This window comes from Chiloscyllium punctatum, chromosome 50 (assembly GCF_047496795.1).
Source record: "Chiloscyllium punctatum isolate Juve2018m chromosome 50, sChiPun1.3, whole genome shotgun sequence".
Classification (NCBI taxonomy): Eukaryota; Metazoa; Chordata; class Chondrichthyes; order Orectolobiformes; family Hemiscylliidae; genus Chiloscyllium; species Chiloscyllium punctatum.
Genome location: NC_092788.1, coordinates 52,678,065 through 52,696,027, shown reverse-complemented (window position 1 = coordinate 52,696,027; position 17,963 = coordinate 52,678,065). Strand labels below are relative to the sequence as shown.

Sequence of the window (17,963 nt, the reverse complement as noted above, 5' to 3'; positions counted from 1 at the left end):
CTCACACACAATCTGGGAAACTCACACACACACTTTGGGATTCTCTCACACGCTCTCTGGGATTCCCTCCCTCACACACACTCTGGGGCTCTCTGGGATTCCCTCTCACACACCCACCCTAGGACTCCCTCTCTCACAAACACTCCCTGAAACTCGCACACACACTCTGGGATTCAGACTCTCTCACTCACTCTAGGATTCCCACTCTCACACACACTCTGAGATTCCCTCTCTCACGCACATTCTGTGATTCCCTCTCTCTCACACACTCTGGGAAACACACACACTCACTCTGGGATTCTCTCACACACACACACGGACTCTCTGGGATGCCCTCTCTCACACACACTCTGGGACTATCTGGGATTCCATCTCTCTCACACACTCTGGGATTCCATCTCTCGCACACACTCGTGCAAACTCGCACACACACTCTGGGATTCCCACTCTTACACTCACTCCGGGACCCTCTGGGATTCCCTCTCTCTCACACATTCTGGGATTCTCTGATACACACTCTGGGACTCTCTCAGATTCCCAGTCTGACACACGCTCTGGGATTCCCGCTCTCACAAAGATTCTGGGATTCCCTCTCTCACAAAGACTCTGGGAAAGTCGCATACACACTCTGGGATTCCCTCTCTCACACGCACTCTGGGATTCCGACTCTCTCTCTCACACTCTGGGACTCTCTGGGATTCCCTCTCTCAAACACAATCTGGGATTCCCTCACACACACTCTCTGGGACTCTCTGGGATTCCCACTCTCACACACACTCTGGGGTTTCCTCTCTCACACACTCTGGGATTACATCTCTCTCACACACTCTGGGATTCCCACTCTCTCACACAATTGGTGACTCTCTCGGATTCTCTCTATGTCTCACTCACACTCTTGGATTCCCTCAATCACACACACTCTGCGACTCACTGGGATTCCCTCTCTATCACACTCTCTGGGATTCTCTCACACACACTCTGGGATTCTCTCAGACACACACACTCTGGGATTCCCTCTCGCACACTCTCTGGGATTCCCTCTCTCACACACACTCTGGGATTCCTTCTCTCCCACACACTCGGGGACTCCCTCTCTCAAACACACTCTGTGGCTCTCTCGGATTCCCTCTCTCAAACACACTCTGGGAATCTCTGGGATTCCCACTCTCACACACACTCTGGGGTTTCCTCTCTCACACACTCTGGGATTACATCTCTCTCACACACTCTGGGATTCCCACTCTCTCACACAATCGGTGACTCTCTCGGATTCTCTCTCTGTCTCACACACACTCTTGGATTCCCTCAATCACACACACTCTGGGATTCTCCCATTCAGATTAGATTACTTACAGTGTGGAAACAGGCCCTTCAGCCCAACAAGTCCACACCGCCCCGCTGAAGCGCAACCCACCCATACCCCTACATCTACCACTTACCTAGCACTACGGGCAATTTAGCATGGCCAATTCACCTGACCTGCACATCTTTGGACTGTGGGAGGAAACCAGAGCACCCGGAGGAAACCCACGCAGACACGGGGAGAATGTGCAAACTCAACACAGTCAGTCGCCTGAGGCGGGAATTGAACCCGGGTCTCTGGCACTGTGAGGCAGCAGTGTTAACCACTGTGCCACCGTGCCGCCCAATTCATACTCTGGGATTCACTCTCTCACACACACTCTGGGATTCCCTCTCTCTCTCACGCTCTGGGATTCTCTCACACACTCTGGGATTCTCTCTCTCTCTCACGCTCTGGGATTCTCTCACACACTCTGGGAAACTCACACACACACTCTGGGAATGGCTCTCACTCTGGGATTCCCTCTCTGGCACACACTCTGGGATTCCCTCTCTGGCACACACTCTGGGATTCCATTTCTCTCACACACACTCTGGGATTCCCTCTCTCACACACACTCTGGGAAACTCGCACACACACTGGAATTCCCACTCTCTCACACAATCTGGGACTCTCTCGGATTCTCTCTCGCTCACACACACTCTTGGATTCCCTCTATCACACACTCTCGGGGACTCTCTGGGATTCCCTCTCACATACACACTCTTGGAAACTCACACGCATACTCTAGGATTCCTTCTCACATACACACCCTTGGAAACTCACACGCATACTCTGGGATTCCCTCTCACATACAAACTCTTGGAAACTCACACGCATACTCTGGGATTCCCTCTCTCGCACACACACTCTTGGATTCCCTCTCACATACACACTCTTGGAAACTCACACGCATACTCTGGGATTCCCTCTCTCGCACACACACTCTGGGACTCCCTCTCTCACAAACACTCTGGGAAACTCGCATGCATACTTTGGGATACTCTCACACACACGCTGGGATTCCCTCTCTCACACTCTCTGGGATTCCCTCTCTCACACACTCTCTGGGATTCCTTCTCTCCTACACACTCGGGGACTCCCTCTCTCAAACACACTGTGGGATTCTCCCTCTCTCACACACACTGTGGGATTCCCCCTCTCTCACACACACACTCTGGGATTCCATCTCACACACACACTCTCTGGGACACTCACACACACACTCTAGGACACGCTGGGATTGGCTCACTCTCACGGACACTCTGGGATTGGCTCACTCTCACGGACACTCTGGGATTGGCTCACTCTCACGGACACTCTGGGATTGGCCCTCTCTCACGGACACCCTGGGATTCCCTCCCTCACGGACACCCTGGGATTCCCTCCCTCACGGACACCCTGGGATTCCCCCCCTCACGGACACCCTGGGATTCCCTCCCTCACGGACACCCTGGGATTCCCTCCCTCACGGACACCCTGGGATTCCCCCCCTCACGGACACCCTGGGATTCCCTCCCTCACGGACACCCTGGGATTCCCTCCCTCACGGACACCCTGGGATTCCCTCCCTCACACACACCCTGGGATTCCCTCTCTCACACACACCCTGGGATTCCCTCTCTCACACACACCCTGGGATTCCCTCTCTCACACACACCCTGGGATTCCCTCTCTCACACACACCCTGGGATTCCCTCTCTCACACACACCCTGGGATTCCCTCTCTCACACACACCCTGGGATGCCCTCTCTCACACACACCCTGGGATGCCCTCTCTCACACACACCCTGGGATGCCCTCTCTCACACTCATACTCGTGGATTCCCTCTTTCACACACACTCTGGGACTCTCTGGGATTCCCTCCCTCACACACACTCGGGGATTCTCTCTCTCAACACTCACTCTGGCATTCCCTCTCACATACACTCTTTGGGAAACTCAGACGAATACTTCGAGATTCTCTCATTCATACTCTGGGATTCACTCTCTCTCACTCACTCTGGGATTCTCTCACACACACTCTGGGATTCCCATTCTCACACACTCTCTGGGATTCTTTGGGATTCCCAGTCTGACACACGCGCTGGGATTCCCTCTCTCACACACTCTCTGGGATTCCTTCTCACACACACTCTCTGGGATTCCCATTCTCACACACACTCTGGGATTCCCTCCCTCACACACACTCTGGGATGGCTCTCTCTCACGCACTCTGGTATTCTGTCTCTAACACACACTCTGGGATTCCGTCTCTCACACACACTCTGGGATTCCGTCTCTAACACACACTCTGGGAAACTCGCACACACACTGGAATTCCCACTCTCTCACACAATCTGGGACTCTCTCGGATTCTCTCTCGCTCACACACACCCTGGGACTCCCTCTCGCACACACACCCTGGGATTCCCACTCTCTCACACACCCTGGGATTACATCTCTCTCACACACCCTGGGATTACATCTCTCTCACACACCCTGGGATTACATCTCTCTCACACACCCTGGGATTACATCTCTCTCACACACCCTGGGATTACATCTCTCTCACACACCCTGGGATTACATCTCTCTCACACACCCTGGGATTACATCTCTCTCACACACCCTGGGATTACATCTCTCTCACACACTCTGGGATTACATCTCTCTCACACACTCTGGGATTACATCTCTCTCACACACTCTGGGATTACATCTCTCTCACACACTCTGGGATTACATCTCTCTCACACACTCTGGGATTACATCTCTCTCACACAATCGGTGACTCTCTCGGATTCTCTCTCTGTCTCACACACACTCTTGGATTCCCTCAATCACACACACTGTGGGCCTCTCTGGGATTCACTCTCACACGCACACTCTTGGATTCCCTCTCTGACACACACTCTGGGATTCCCAGTCTGACACACGCGCTGGGATTCCCAGTCTGACACACGCGCTGGGATTCATTCTCTCACACACGCGCTGGGATTCATTCTCTCACACACGCGCTGGGATTCATTCTCTCACACACGCGCTGGGATTCATTCTCTCACTCACTCTGGGATTCCCACTCTCCCACACAATCTCGGACTCTCTCGAATTCTCTCTCTCTCACACACACTCTGGGATTCCCTCTCACACATACACACACTCTGGGATTCTCGCACACAAACACACTCTGGGATTCTCTGGGATGCCCTCTCTCACACACACTCTGGGATTCTCTCACACACACTCTGGGATTCTGTGATACACACTCTGGGATTCTCTGGGATTCCTTCTCTCCCACACACTCGAGGACTCCCTCTCACACACTCTGCGGCGTGATGGGATTGGCTGTCTCTCTTACACTCTGGGGCGCGCCGGGATTGGCTGTGTCTCACACGCGCTGGGACTCTTTCGGATTCTCTGTCTCTCACATACAGTCTTGGATACCCTCTATCACACACTCTCTGGGACTCCCTCTCTCACACACATACCCGTGGATTCCCTCTCTCACACACACTCTGGGATTCCCTCTCACACATACACACACTCTGGGATTCTCGCACACAAACACACTCTGGGATTCTCTGGGATGCCCTCTCTCACACACACTCTGGGATTCTCTCACACACACTCTGGGATTCTGTGATACACACTCTGGGATGCCCTCTCTCACACACACTCTGGGATTCTCTCACACACACTCTGGGATTCTGTGATACACACTCTGGGATGCCCTCTCTCACACACACTCTGGGATTCCATCTCTCACAAACACTCTGGGACTCTGGGATTCTCTCTCACACACACATTCTGGGACTCTCTGGGATGCCCTCTCTCACACACACTCAGGGATTTTCTCTCTCTCACAAACACTCTGTGAAACTCGCACACACACTCTGGGACTCTCTGGGATTCCATCTCTCTCACACACAAGTGGAAACCCGCACACACACTCTGGGATTCCCTCTCTCAACACTCACTCTGGCATCCCCTCTCACACACACACTCTGGGAAACTCACACGCATACTTTGGGATTCTCTCATTCATACTCTGGGATTCACTCTCTCTCACACACTCTGGGATTCTCTCACACACACTCTGGGATTCCAATTTTCACACACACTCTGGGATTCCCTCTCTCTCACACTCTCTGGGATTCTCTGGGATTCCCAGTCTGACACACGTGCTGGGATTCATTCTCTCACACACGTGCTGGGATTCCCACTCTCAACACTCACTCTGGCATTCCCTCTCACATACACACTCTGGGAAACTCGCACGCAGACTTTGGGATTCCCTCTCTCACACACACTCTGGGAAACCCGCATGCATACTTTGGGATTCCCTCTCTCACACATACTCTGGGATTCGCTCACACACAGACTCTGGGACACTCTGGGATGCCGTCGCTCACACACACTCTGGGATTGGCTCTCTATCACACACTCTGGGATTCTCTCACACACGCAGATGGCGTTGCACGGGGTGGGGGGAAACAGCTTTGCGGGGAAGGCGTTGCACGTGGTTGGGGGTGAACGGCGTTGGGGGGGAACAGCGTTGCACCGGGTTGGGGGGGGGAACAGCGTTGCGCCGTGTTGGGGTGGGGCAACAGCGTTGCGCCGGGTTGGGGTGGGGCAACAGCGTTGCGCCGGGTTGGGGGGGGGAACAGCGTTGCGCCGGGTTGGGGGGGGAACAGCGTTGCGCCGGGTTGGGGGGGGGAACAGCGTTGCGCCGGGTTGGGGGGGGGAACAGCGTTGCGCGGGGTTGGGGGAACAGCGTTGCACGGGGTTGGGGGGGAAAGGCGTTGCACGGGGTTGGGGGGGAAAGGCGTTGCACGGGGTTGGGGGGGAAAGGCGTTGCACGGGGTTGGGGGGGAAAAGGCGTTGCACGGGGTTGGGGGGGAAAGGCGTTGCATGGGGTTGGGGGGAAAGGCGTTGCACGGGGTTGGGGGGAAAGGCGTTGCACGGGGTTGGGGGGGAAAGGCGTTGCACGGGGTTGGGGGACGGCTTTGCACGGGGTTGTGGGGGACGGCATTGCACGGGGTTGGGGGGAATGGCGTTGCACGTGGTTGGGGGGGAATGGCGTTGGGGGGATGGCATTGCATGGGGTTGGGGGGACGGCGTTGCACGGAGTGGGGGGAAACGGTGTTGAACGGGGTTGGGGGAACGGGGTTGGAGGGTTGGCATTGCATGGGGTTGGGGGAATGGCGTTGCACGGGGTTGGGGGGGAATGGCGTTGCACGGGGTTGGGGGGAATGGCATTGCGGGAACTGCGTTGGACGGGGTTGATGGGAACGGCGTTGCACAGGGTTGTGGGGAACGGCATTGCACTGGGTTGGGGGAATGGCATTGGGGGAACGGCGTTGGACAGGGTTGACGGGAACAGCGTTGCACACAGTTGGGGGTAACAGTGTTGCACAGGGTTGGTGGGACAGGGTTGGGGGGGACAGTGTTGCATGGGGTTAGGGGAACGGCGTTGTGGGGGGAACAGCATTGCACGGGGTTGGGGGGGGAACGGCGTTGCACAGGGTTGGGGGGATGTGGTTGGAGGGTACGGCGTTGCACGGGGTTGGAGGAACCGCTTTGCATGGGGTTGGGGGGACGGTGCTGCATGGGGTTGTGGGGAACGGGGTTGGGGGGAACGGCGTTGCACAGGGTTGTGGGGACGGTGTTGAATGGGTTTGGGAAATGGTTTTGAGAGGGAACGGTGTTGCACTGGGTTGGGGGAATGGCTTGGGACTGGTTTGGGGGGGGATCGGCATTGCACTGGGTGGGGGGGACGCGGTTGGGGGGACAGCTTTACCCTGGGTTAGGGGGAACGGCGTTGCACAGGGTTGGGGGGACGGGGTTCAGGGGGAACGGGGTTGGGGGGACAGCTTTACCCTGGGTTAGGGGGAATGGCATTGCACAGCGCTGGGGGACGGGGTTGGGGAGGGAACGGCATTGCACGGGTTGGGGGACGGGGTTGCACGAGATTGAGGGAACGGGATTGGGGGAGGGGCATTGCACAGGGTTGGGGACGGGGTTGGGTGGGGTTGCATGGGATTGGGCGGGGACGGGGTTGTGGGAATGGGTTTGCACAGGGTTGGGGGAAATGGCGTTGCACAGTGTTGGGGAACTGGTTTGGGTGGTACGGAGTTGGGGGAACAGGGTTGTGGCGAACGGCGTTGCACAGGGTTGTGCGAATGGGGTTGGGGGAACAGGGGTGGGGGAATGGGGTTGCACGGGTTTGGGCAGGGATGGGGCTGCATGGGGTTGGGCGGGGATGTCGTTGCACGGGGTTGGGGGTACGGCGTTGTGGGGGCGGGGTTGGGGGGATGGTGTCAGACGTGGTTGATGGGAGCAGCGTTGGACGCGGTTGGGGGTGGGTGGGGGGACAGGAGCCCCCTGTAAATTGATGTACATCCCACCCAGCCCCTCAGAGCCCCCTGTACACATTGACACATTCCCCCCACCTCAACCCCGCCAACCTCGGAGCCCCCTGGAAACACTGACACATTCCTCTGGTGTATTAATCCGTTCCTGAAAGTTTGTATAAACATCCCCACAACCATGCTAAATCAGCTTCTCTCAAGCTCCCACTCACAATGAAAGCTCTAGCCCCCCCTGCAAATGGGTGAAATGAACAATCCAAATGATACCCTTCCATTCCCTACATCAAAGCAGTGACTACTCTTCAAGCTGACAATCTGGGCCTCCAATCAATCTCTCTGTTCTAGGAATTCACTGAGCAAATATTAAAGAAATATCCATTATGAACCTGACAGACCACCTTTCAGGGATTCCCCCTGAGGGAGAATGTGTATAGTGGGTATCTCCTGAATTGTCCCAATGGCTGGAAGTGTTTCTCCATCGAGATCCTCTGATTCAGAGTCCAGAAACTGGGGTGTGTGGAAGGACAGGACTGTGTGAGCACATCTGACTGTGTCAGTCACAAAAATAAATGTCTCGGTTTGAGTCCTGTCATGGTCAGTGAGGATCAGTAATGGACGTCCGATTCCCTGTCTGGGAGAAAATCTTCCTGTTTTGCAAGATCAACATTTTAAATTGAATATTCCCACGTATCAGAACTACCTCCAGAGTCAGCGATGAACAACAGACCCTAATTTACACCCTGACATCAATGAGACATAGAAAAATAGTCTTTGCTGTTTCAATAGCACAATCACAGTACCACAGTCAAGCAAATGAGGGGATTGTTTCTCCCAAAAAAAAAACTTTAGCAACACAGACAGAACGATGCCATTTAGCCCCAGGAGCCTGACTGCAGCTTAATAACATTTTTTGTTCTGATTAAAAGTTTGTAGGCAGCACGGTGGCACAGTGGTTAGAACTGCTGCCTCTCAGCGCCAGAGACCAGGGTTCATTTCCCACCTCAGGCGACTGACTGGGTGGAGTTTGCACATTCTCCCTGTGTCTGCATGGGTTTCCTCCGGGTGCTCAGGTTTCTTCCCACAGTCACAAAGATGTGCAGGTTAGCTGAATTGGCCATGCTAAATTGGCTGTAGTGTTAGATGTAGGAGAATGGGTCTGGGTGGGTTGCGCTTCGACGGATCGGTGTGGACTTGTTGGGACGAAGGGCCTGTTTCCATACTGTAAATAATCTAATCTAATCAAATGGAAAACATTAACTCTGCTTGTCTCTCTCTACATTACCTGCCAGTCTGTTTCAAATTTCCAGCAGCCACAGCATTTGTGTTCATTTTAGTAGCATCATCGTTAACTTTTCAGCACTCACCCAGTTTCTGCAACATCTTTTGATCCACTTTGTATTGCAAACATTGCAAATTATTCTCTAAAATGTAGTCAGTGATTCCGTTCTTGAAGTGGAAATGATTCATTTCTCCTTATCTCAGTCACTCAGGCTGCTCTCCATTTCTGAGACTGTGACCCATTGTTCTAAATTCCTATCAGCAGAGACAGCTGCCAACATCAATCCTGCCAATCTCTTTGGTCATAATATCCAGTTCAATGAAAACACCTCTTATCACATGCAGTACAGGATCTCTGAATCTCACCCACTTAGTCAACAATCTCCAGAACCAGGAATAAGCCGGTGCCCCTCTGTTACAAACACTCTGATGGCAATGTGTGCTTCCTTCAGTGAGGAAAACAAATTTGCAACCATCTGTGACCGTCTGTGTGCCTGAGGTTCCAATAAGTGCATTGATGGAAATCACATTGGAAAACCAAATCCCTTTCCAGGTGTTCAAATCACTTCATGCAGAATTTACAGACAAAGGAAATCTGTGTTATCGGGAGCATAATCTTATTAGTGATAGTCTGTTGCACACAGCAACATGATCTTCTCACAAATACAAGCCATTGTTCTATGTTGAAATTGAAATGTGAAGCCAAAAAGGTCATGTAAACAATCTGCTGCTTGTCACTTTAATAAATGAACTTGCTGATAAGATAATGCTCAAAGTGTTATAAAGTTGAAGGTGTGTACTGTATCTTTAAGAGGGAGAGAACACTCTTCTGAACTGAGAGCTTATAACTACCTGTGTACCGTATATGACTGGCCAACAATCCCAGAGTGTACTGGGAAAGCAAACAAATGTAACATTTCGCTGTGAAATATAGACCTGAGTTGGTTGCTGTTTTGACAATAATTCAAATTTAATCTACCAGTTTAAATTATACCCCAAGATTCCAAAACCCAATCGAATTTGTATTTATTGTTTTGCCAGCATCAAGCCAATGAGATGATCTGTTGGGGGCAAATAAAATGCAGACATTTTAAAAATTGGTCAGAGAGTAACTGCTGTCTGGGAGAGGTAACATCTTGCTCGCCAATAAATTAGGAAAGTCTCTCAATCAAAGGGTACCTTTTCATATGAAACATACTCAGAATAAAAGAAGACGACATCCAGGGAGATCCTCAGACAGACGAAGAAAGACACAAAAGACAAGAGCCGCTATGTACTTTTGAAATTAAGTTGATGTAATTTTAATAAGTGTCTTATTGAAATAACATATTGTTATATAGCTGGAGGCAGATAATAAACAGTGAAGAGAAAGAGGGAGCTTAGATTTATAATTAGTTGTTTAATATTCACTTTTCAAGTTAAAAATAATTTGATGCTATTTTCTTTAAATAGTGGAATTTGTGAGTTTTCTGTCACTCAGACTTTAACAGATTACGTGGTGAGGTGAACTTTTCTGGGTGTTTGGTTTAATTAACAGAGGGGTTCACCGTCATGTTGTAACAAAAGAAACACAACAAAGTACAGCATAGGAACGGGCCATTCAGCCCATAATGTTGTGCTGAATGTGACACCAAATTAAACTCATCCTTTCTGCCTATCTTTGTTCCACATCCTTGCATATCCACATGCTTACCCAAAAATCCCTTCAACACCCCTCTCATATCTGCCTCCTATACCATCCCTGGCAGCATGTTCCAGATTCCTACCACTCTCTGAGGAAAACATATTAACCCTCACATCTCCTTTGAGCTCTCCCTCTTTCACCTTAAATGCATGTTCCATAGTAAAGATATTTCAGCTCTGGGTAGAATATTTTGACCGTTAACCCTGTGCATCTCATGACGCTGCGCTGACTGTCCCTAATTAGGTCATTCTTTCCCAAATGCGCATAAATCCTATCCATAAGAATTCTGTCCAAAGCTTCCCAACCACTGAGATGAGACTCACTGGGCTATAATTTCCTGGATTGTCCCTATTTCCCTTCTTGAAGAGAGGAACACCAGTCCTCTACGACCTTTCCAGTGGCTAGCGAGGACTCAAAAATCTTGGCCAGGGCCCCAAAAATCTCCTGTCGTGCCTCTCTCAATAACCTGGGGTAGCTACCATCTGGCCCTCGGGATTAATCCACTTTAATGCTCTTCAAGAAATCCAACGCTTTTTTCTCGACCTCAAAATTGCCCGAGCACATTAGCCTGCTCCACACAAATCTCAGTATCCTCTATATCTTTTTCCTGGGTGAATGCCGATGCAAAGTAATTATTTAGGATCTCGCCCACTTCCAGTGACTTCAAGCACAAGTTCCTTCCTTTAGACTTGACTGGCCTGACCTTCTTCCTGGTTCTGTGGAAGCTGTGGGAAGGGTTCAGAGGAGATTTACTGGGATATGGCCTGGTATGAAAGGAAGGTCTTACAAGGAAAGGCTGAGGGAATGGAGGCTGTTTTAGTTGGAGAGAAGGTGGTCGAGAGGTGACTTAATTGAGATGTATAAGATAATCAGAGGGTTAGATCGGGTAGCTATTTTTTCCGCGAATGGTGAAGGCTAACATGAGAGGACATTGTTTAAATTGAGGGCGGATAGATTAAGGACAGATATTAGGGGTACTTTCTTCACTCAGAGTGCAGTAGGCACGTGGAACGCCTGCCTGCAACAGTAGTAGAATCGCCGACGCAAAGGGCATTTAAATGGGCATTGGACATCCATATGGGTAATATTGGAAGGGTTTAGGTTAGATAGGCATCAGATTATTTTCACAGGTCGGTCCCACACTGAGGGTCAAAAGGCCTGTACTGTGCTGTAACGATCCATGTTCATATCCTCTTGTGGGTAATTATCTCCAGAACGATTTGGGATTCACTTTAACCCTACTTGTGAAGGACATGGCTCCTCCTTGCTCTGCTCATTCCCTGTTTGTGTTCCTTTGAGCTTTTGTTTTAAACATTTCTCACATGCCATGCCAATTCTAGCTTCCCAAAATTTGCATAGGCTTGTTTTTTTCTCCCTTCTGACTAAATTCCCAGCCTCCCTCGTTATCCAAGGCGCCCTTACATTGCCAGCCTTGTTTCTCCTCCCTCCTGAAACATGCTGGTCATGAACTCCGATCAGAAAGCCTTTAACTAACTCCCACGTGCCCAATGTGGCATTGTCTGATGACAGCTGCTCCCAATTAACACTGCCTAGCTCCTGTCTAATACTGACATCATTTTCAATCCCATAATTTAGAAACATCCCTCAGGGTCCTGTCCGTATCCTTATTCGTAGCTACCTTAAAAAAAACTTAAGTTGTGATCACTGTTTCCAAAATGGTCTCCCTCTAAAAGGTCAGTCACCTGGCCAGGCTCATTCTGAAAAATGAAACCCTGAAGTGTTGAGCAGCCAGTTCTGTGCTTCTCCCAACCAAATTTCTGGAATGGCCACAATATCGGATCTGAGTTTATCTACCTTAGCTACGTTGCTCCTTGTGTTGAAATTAACACACTTCAGCCCATTCGTACTATGGTGTTCATTTCTCTGTATTCCCTTTCTGATTGACTCGTTTACATCTTCCTTCCTTCCTTCTTCATCCCCGCCACCCCCCCCCCCCCCCCAACGTGCTGCCCTGCTACTGTGGTTCTCATGCCCTTGCCATTCTAGTTTAAACCCTCACGTGTAGCAGGAGCGATCTTCCCTGTGAGGATATCGTTTCCCCTCTAGTTCAGGTCACCCCTGCTCCAGAAGAGGATCCAAGATCCTGAAACTCTCCCCCTCTACCAGCTCTTCAGCCATGCATTCATCTCTGCTATCTTTCAATTCCTTATCTCACAAGCACACGGGACTGGTGGTAACGCAGTGATTACTACCCTCAAGGTCCTGCTTTTCAGTCGTTCCCTACTTCCTGTGCTTACTGCTCAGGATCTCATCCCTCTTTCTACCCGTGTCGTTGGTAGCAATGTGCACCATGACCTCTGGTCTCCCATTCTCCCAATTCAGAATTTCATGCAAATGCTCAGAGATGTCCTTGACCCAGGCACCAGGGATACAACACCCCATCCTGGAGTCTCGGACGCAGCCACAGTACCACCTGTATATGCCCCCAACTAGCGGCTCTCCTATTTTCGCTCCCTTGGATTTTGCCCGACCTTGTTCTACAGCAGAGTCAGTTATAGAGTCATAGAATCCTACAGCACAGAGAGAGGCCCCAGGAGCCAGACTGATCCCTGGCAACCATAATGTCCATCCGTGGCAACCCCATTTCCCTGCCCATGCCCCATATCCTTCTAATCCTTTCCTACCCATGTATTTGTCCAAATGCCTTTTAGATGTTGTTAATGTACCTGCCTCAGCCACTTCCACTGACAGCTCATTCCGTATGAGAATTAGCATCTGTGTAAGAAAGTTGCTGCTAACGTTCCCTTTTATTCTTTCCCCTCTAACCTTAAACTGATGCCCTCTAGTCCTCAATTCTTCAACCCTGGGAAAAAGACTGAATGCATTCACCCTATCCATGCTTCTCATGATCATATACATTTCTATAAGATCTTCCTTATGTCTCCTATGCTCTGAAGAAAAATGTCCAAGCTTGTCCAACCTCTCCCGATAACTCAGGCCATTGAGTTGTGGTGTTATAGACCTGGCTACCGCTGTGCTACTCCCCTGAGAAGCTATCCCCAACAATACACCAGCTCTCTCTTCTTAAACATCCGCATCCAACCCCATCTTTATCCCCTGTATGATCCTCAGTGTGTCCTGCTGTTGCTCCGACACGACCACGCAGACACCCAGCTATCTGATGGAACCTGGATGTTTGGACTGGACAAGATCAGGGGTGTATTTAAACGCAATGAATGGAATTCTGAAATAACATTTGTACTGAATGTAATGTAGAGCAGTGTGAAATGGAGGTGGATGACTTACGTGACTTGCTGTAAGGACACAGACAGGAGAATCTGAGGTGATCATAAGGATGTGGAGGTAGAATGTGGGAGACAAGCTGGGACTGTATTGGAGTAGTCACGGTGAGAGGGAAAAAATGCTGGATGCAGGGTTTCAGCAGCTGATGGACTGACACTGAGGTGAGCCATCGGAAACTGAGCAAGTGACCACCATCTAATAGGACAGAGAAACTGATCCATCAGCCTGAAACTGACTGACCACGTGGCTGACAGTGACTCCAACACAAGGGAATGGAAACATTGCTCAGAGCCTGTTTCTGTAACATTCAACACAACCAGGAAATGGAAAGTGAATAATGAGCTGAAAACAAGGCCACTGCTCTGTTAGAGTCAAAATCATTCAACGTTCAGTCACTGAATATTCTAACCTGCCGAAAGGATACTCCCAGAATCACAGCAGAAGGAGAAAACAAGCTTGGCAGAGACAGAATGAAGCCACCGCCTGCATCACAACAGCTCAGACCAAAGAGGCTGAATTCTCATCCAACTGACAAGCAATACAGATACTGTCAGAGTTACAGATCGAGTTCAGAATTATTCAGGAAACAGACTTACCAGATACACTGGTCGGTGGGGTGTGCCAGAAATCCATGAAATAGCTTTGTGATGTGCCATTTTTTCGTTGAGAAATGATTCTTTGTTTTCGCTAAGAAGAGCGGATGTGTAGTTCACTGATCACTAGATTTACAGACAAAGGAAACCTGACCAAGGACTCACAGGTCAATTACACTGTTAGTGACAGTCCATTGCATACAACAACAGCCTGTTACACAGAGAACAGAACAGATTCTAGTTTAACAGAGACACTCTCACAATGAACATCTGCTGCTTTAATAAAAATGTTACCTGTTTGAAGAAAAGGAACATATCACCAATACAGAGAGACTTTTAAACTGCCCAATGTAACTGAGGAGATTTTAACCAATTCAGTGATCACTTTTTCTATGTACTTTGAAGCTATTTTGAGCAGGGTATGTATCAGGGGTCGGTGTGGACTTGCTGGACCAAGGGCCTGTTTCCACACTGGAGGGATTCTATTCAATACAATTGTCAACCTGTCCCACAGCAGGATGGGTAAGGTCCAAGGGGACTCTGTACCGGACAGGGGTTGTGTCCCAAGCAGGATGGGTAAGGACCGAGCGGACTCTGTACCGGGAAATGGTCATGTCCCACAGCAGGATGGGCAAGGTCTTGGACAAGTCTGGACCGGGGATGGGTAATGTACGAGGGAAATCTGTACCGGGGAGGCATTGTGTCCCACGTTAGGGTGGGTGAGGCCGGACGGGAATCTGTACAGGGGAGCGTGTCCCCCACAGCAGGATGGGTAAGGCCCGAGGGGAGTCTGTACTGGGGAGGGGTTGTGTCCCATGGCAGGATGGGTAAGACCAGAGGGGAGTTTGTACCAGGGAGGGGTTGTGTCCCTCAGCAGGATGGGTAAGGCCCAAGGGGAGTCTGTACTGGGGAGGGGTTGTGTCCCACAGCAGGATGGGTAAGACCAGAGGGGAGTCCAACCCGTAGAGGGGTTGTGTCTCACAACAGGATGGGTAAGGCTCGAGGGGAGTCTGTACCGGGGAGTGGCTGTATCCCGCAGCAGGATAGGTAAGACCCAAGGGGGGTCTGTACTGGGGAGGGGTTGTGTCCCATGGCAGGATAGTTAAGGCCTGAGGGGAGTCTGTACCGGGGAGGGATTGTGTCCCTCAGCAGGATGTGTAAGGCCCGAGGGGAGTCTGTACCGGGGAGGGATTAAGGATGAGTAAGACCCAAGGGGACTCTGTACACATGTGGTTGTGTCCCTCAGCAGGATGGGTAAGGGGTCTGTGTCCCTCAGCAGAATGGTTAAGGGGTCTGTGTCCCACAGCAGGATGGGTAAGGGGTCTGTGTCCCACAGCAGGATGGGTAAGGGGTCTGTGTCCCACAGCAGGATTGGTAAGGCCTGAGGTGAGTTGTACCGTGGAGGGGTTGTATCCCAAGCAGGATGGGTAAGGCCCGAGGGCAGATTGCACCAGGGAGGGGTTGTACCCCACAGCAGGATGGTTAAGGCCAGTCAAGAGTCTGTACTGGGGAGGGGTTGTGCCTCACAGCAGGAAGGGTGAGGCCCGAGGGTACTCTGTACCAGGGAGGGTATGCGACCCAAGCAGGACAGGTAAGGCTCAAGGGTAGACTGTACCGGGGAGGGGTTGTATCCCCCAGCCAGACGGTTAAGGCCCGAGAGGAGTCTGTACCTCAGACGGGATGTGACCCACAGCAGGATGGGCAAGGCCCGAAGGGAGTCTGTACCGGGGAGGGGTTCGGTCCCACAGCAGGATGGGTAAGGCTCGAGGGGAATCTGAACTGAGGAGGGGTGTCCCACAGAAGGGGGTAATGTCCGAGGGGAGTCTATGTTGGGGAAGGGTTGTGTCCCACAGCAGAATGGGTAAGGGCTGAGGAGTGACTGAGAGCAAAGATTTACTTAGAGAGCTGAGGGGCAACATTTTCCACAGAGGACGGTTCTGTGGCACATGGGAGAACCAAGAACAATTACAACATGGAAAAGACATTTGGGCAGGAACATGGAGGAGTGAAGGTTTGAAGGGCCATGGGCCAAACACGGAAATGCAACTCATTCAGTTCTGGAAACCTGGTAAGGTTTCAAATGTGTGAAGTGATTGGTGAGAGGGGAGGAAAGTACAGAGATAGGAACTGTTTTTGGCATTAGAATGATTGAAGACACTGATCCACAAGACAAGCCATAGATACAGTGTGGGAGAGGGAACACAGAATGGAACATTCCCAGACAGCATTCCCACCCGCTCGTGGAAAGCCTGCTTTCCCCTCTTTTGTACTGATGCTCACTAAGACAGCACAGGCTTGGATTGAAAACTGTGACACTCCCGATGTTGTCTTAGTACAACAAAACTTGAAGTAAAGGCGGTGACTGGACCTGGGGTGTGTCTGTATTGTGCTCCCCCTCCAGCACGGCAGCTATGTCATGTCCTGTTAGCTGATGTTTGGAGCCCTCTCATTGCTCTCTGTTCTGTGCACTGAGTGTGATCTTACCTCACTGCAGGATTTATTGAAGGCTCCAGATCTCACTGCCCTGTGTCTCTCTGGCTGACAAACCATCTTCAATGAGGGATGTATGAGACACCCAGCAGCTGGGATGTCTATTAGGTCAGGACCTTCCTGAGTACCTACAGACAGATAGACAGAATGGGAAATTAGACTGATGCAGTGAGGGCTACAAATGTCAAATGGCACTGACTCCCACAGAAATCTGGAACATCCCAGTCTCCATCGTCTATCTGGAGTGGAGAATTCTGTTTGCTCAGGATCTGGAGTAGCTGCAAGAGCGAGGGACATTGACAGATGCAGCAATTAGACCCACACAGTGAGGGATACCACATGGAGAGATACTAAGTGATATCACCAGAGTGCAAGATCAAACAATTGTGCAGGAAGAAAGGGTTTTGATTCATGTTGCACTGGGATGGGCAACCTGTGAGCAGGCAAAGTGATGGTCCAGTGGCATTAAGTGAGACAATTTATCCAGAAACTCAGCAAATGTTCACTGGACACAGGTACAAATCCCACCATTGCAAATCAGAAAATGAGAATTAAATGCTTCAAAGAAGATGTAATTAAAAACCTGTGAGTATTAAACAATTGTTGATGTTAAGAAAAATCCACCGTGTGCATTCATGTCTTTAGTGAAGTGATCTCAGGTGGGTCTATCCTCCGATTGTCCTGGACCCCGATAGCCCCGCCCTCCTGCTCATTGACCTTCTCAAGATGGCGGCTCTGAAGCCCGCGCTCCCTCTTCCCTCAAACAAATGGCGGCCTTGACCCTGGGCCGCTTTCCCGACAGAGACCATCATCTCCTTATCCGGGTCTGCAGGGTCTTTTTCGGATTTTTTTCACCTATATCCGCGTCTTGTGAATTCTCTCCGCTCCTTTCTCCCAGTGAATCTCCCACACGCCGCTCTCTGAAGCCGATCGTAACCGCACCCAGAGAAAGCTGTT

General features: G+C 50.8%; 1 long non-coding RNA gene across 1 annotated transcript; it reads right to left on the bottom strand.

Moving 5' to 3' along the window:
- Positions 1–14,524: 14,524 nt before the first annotated feature.
- Positions 14,525–17,963, bottom strand: LOC140470014 (uncharacterized). The gene is made up of 3 exons (XR_011956307.1): positions 17,590–17,963; positions 17,001–17,134; positions 14,525–14,642 (listed from the first exon to the last, which is right to left on the bottom strand). It is a non-coding gene; the product is annotated as an uncharacterized lncRNA (long non-coding RNA).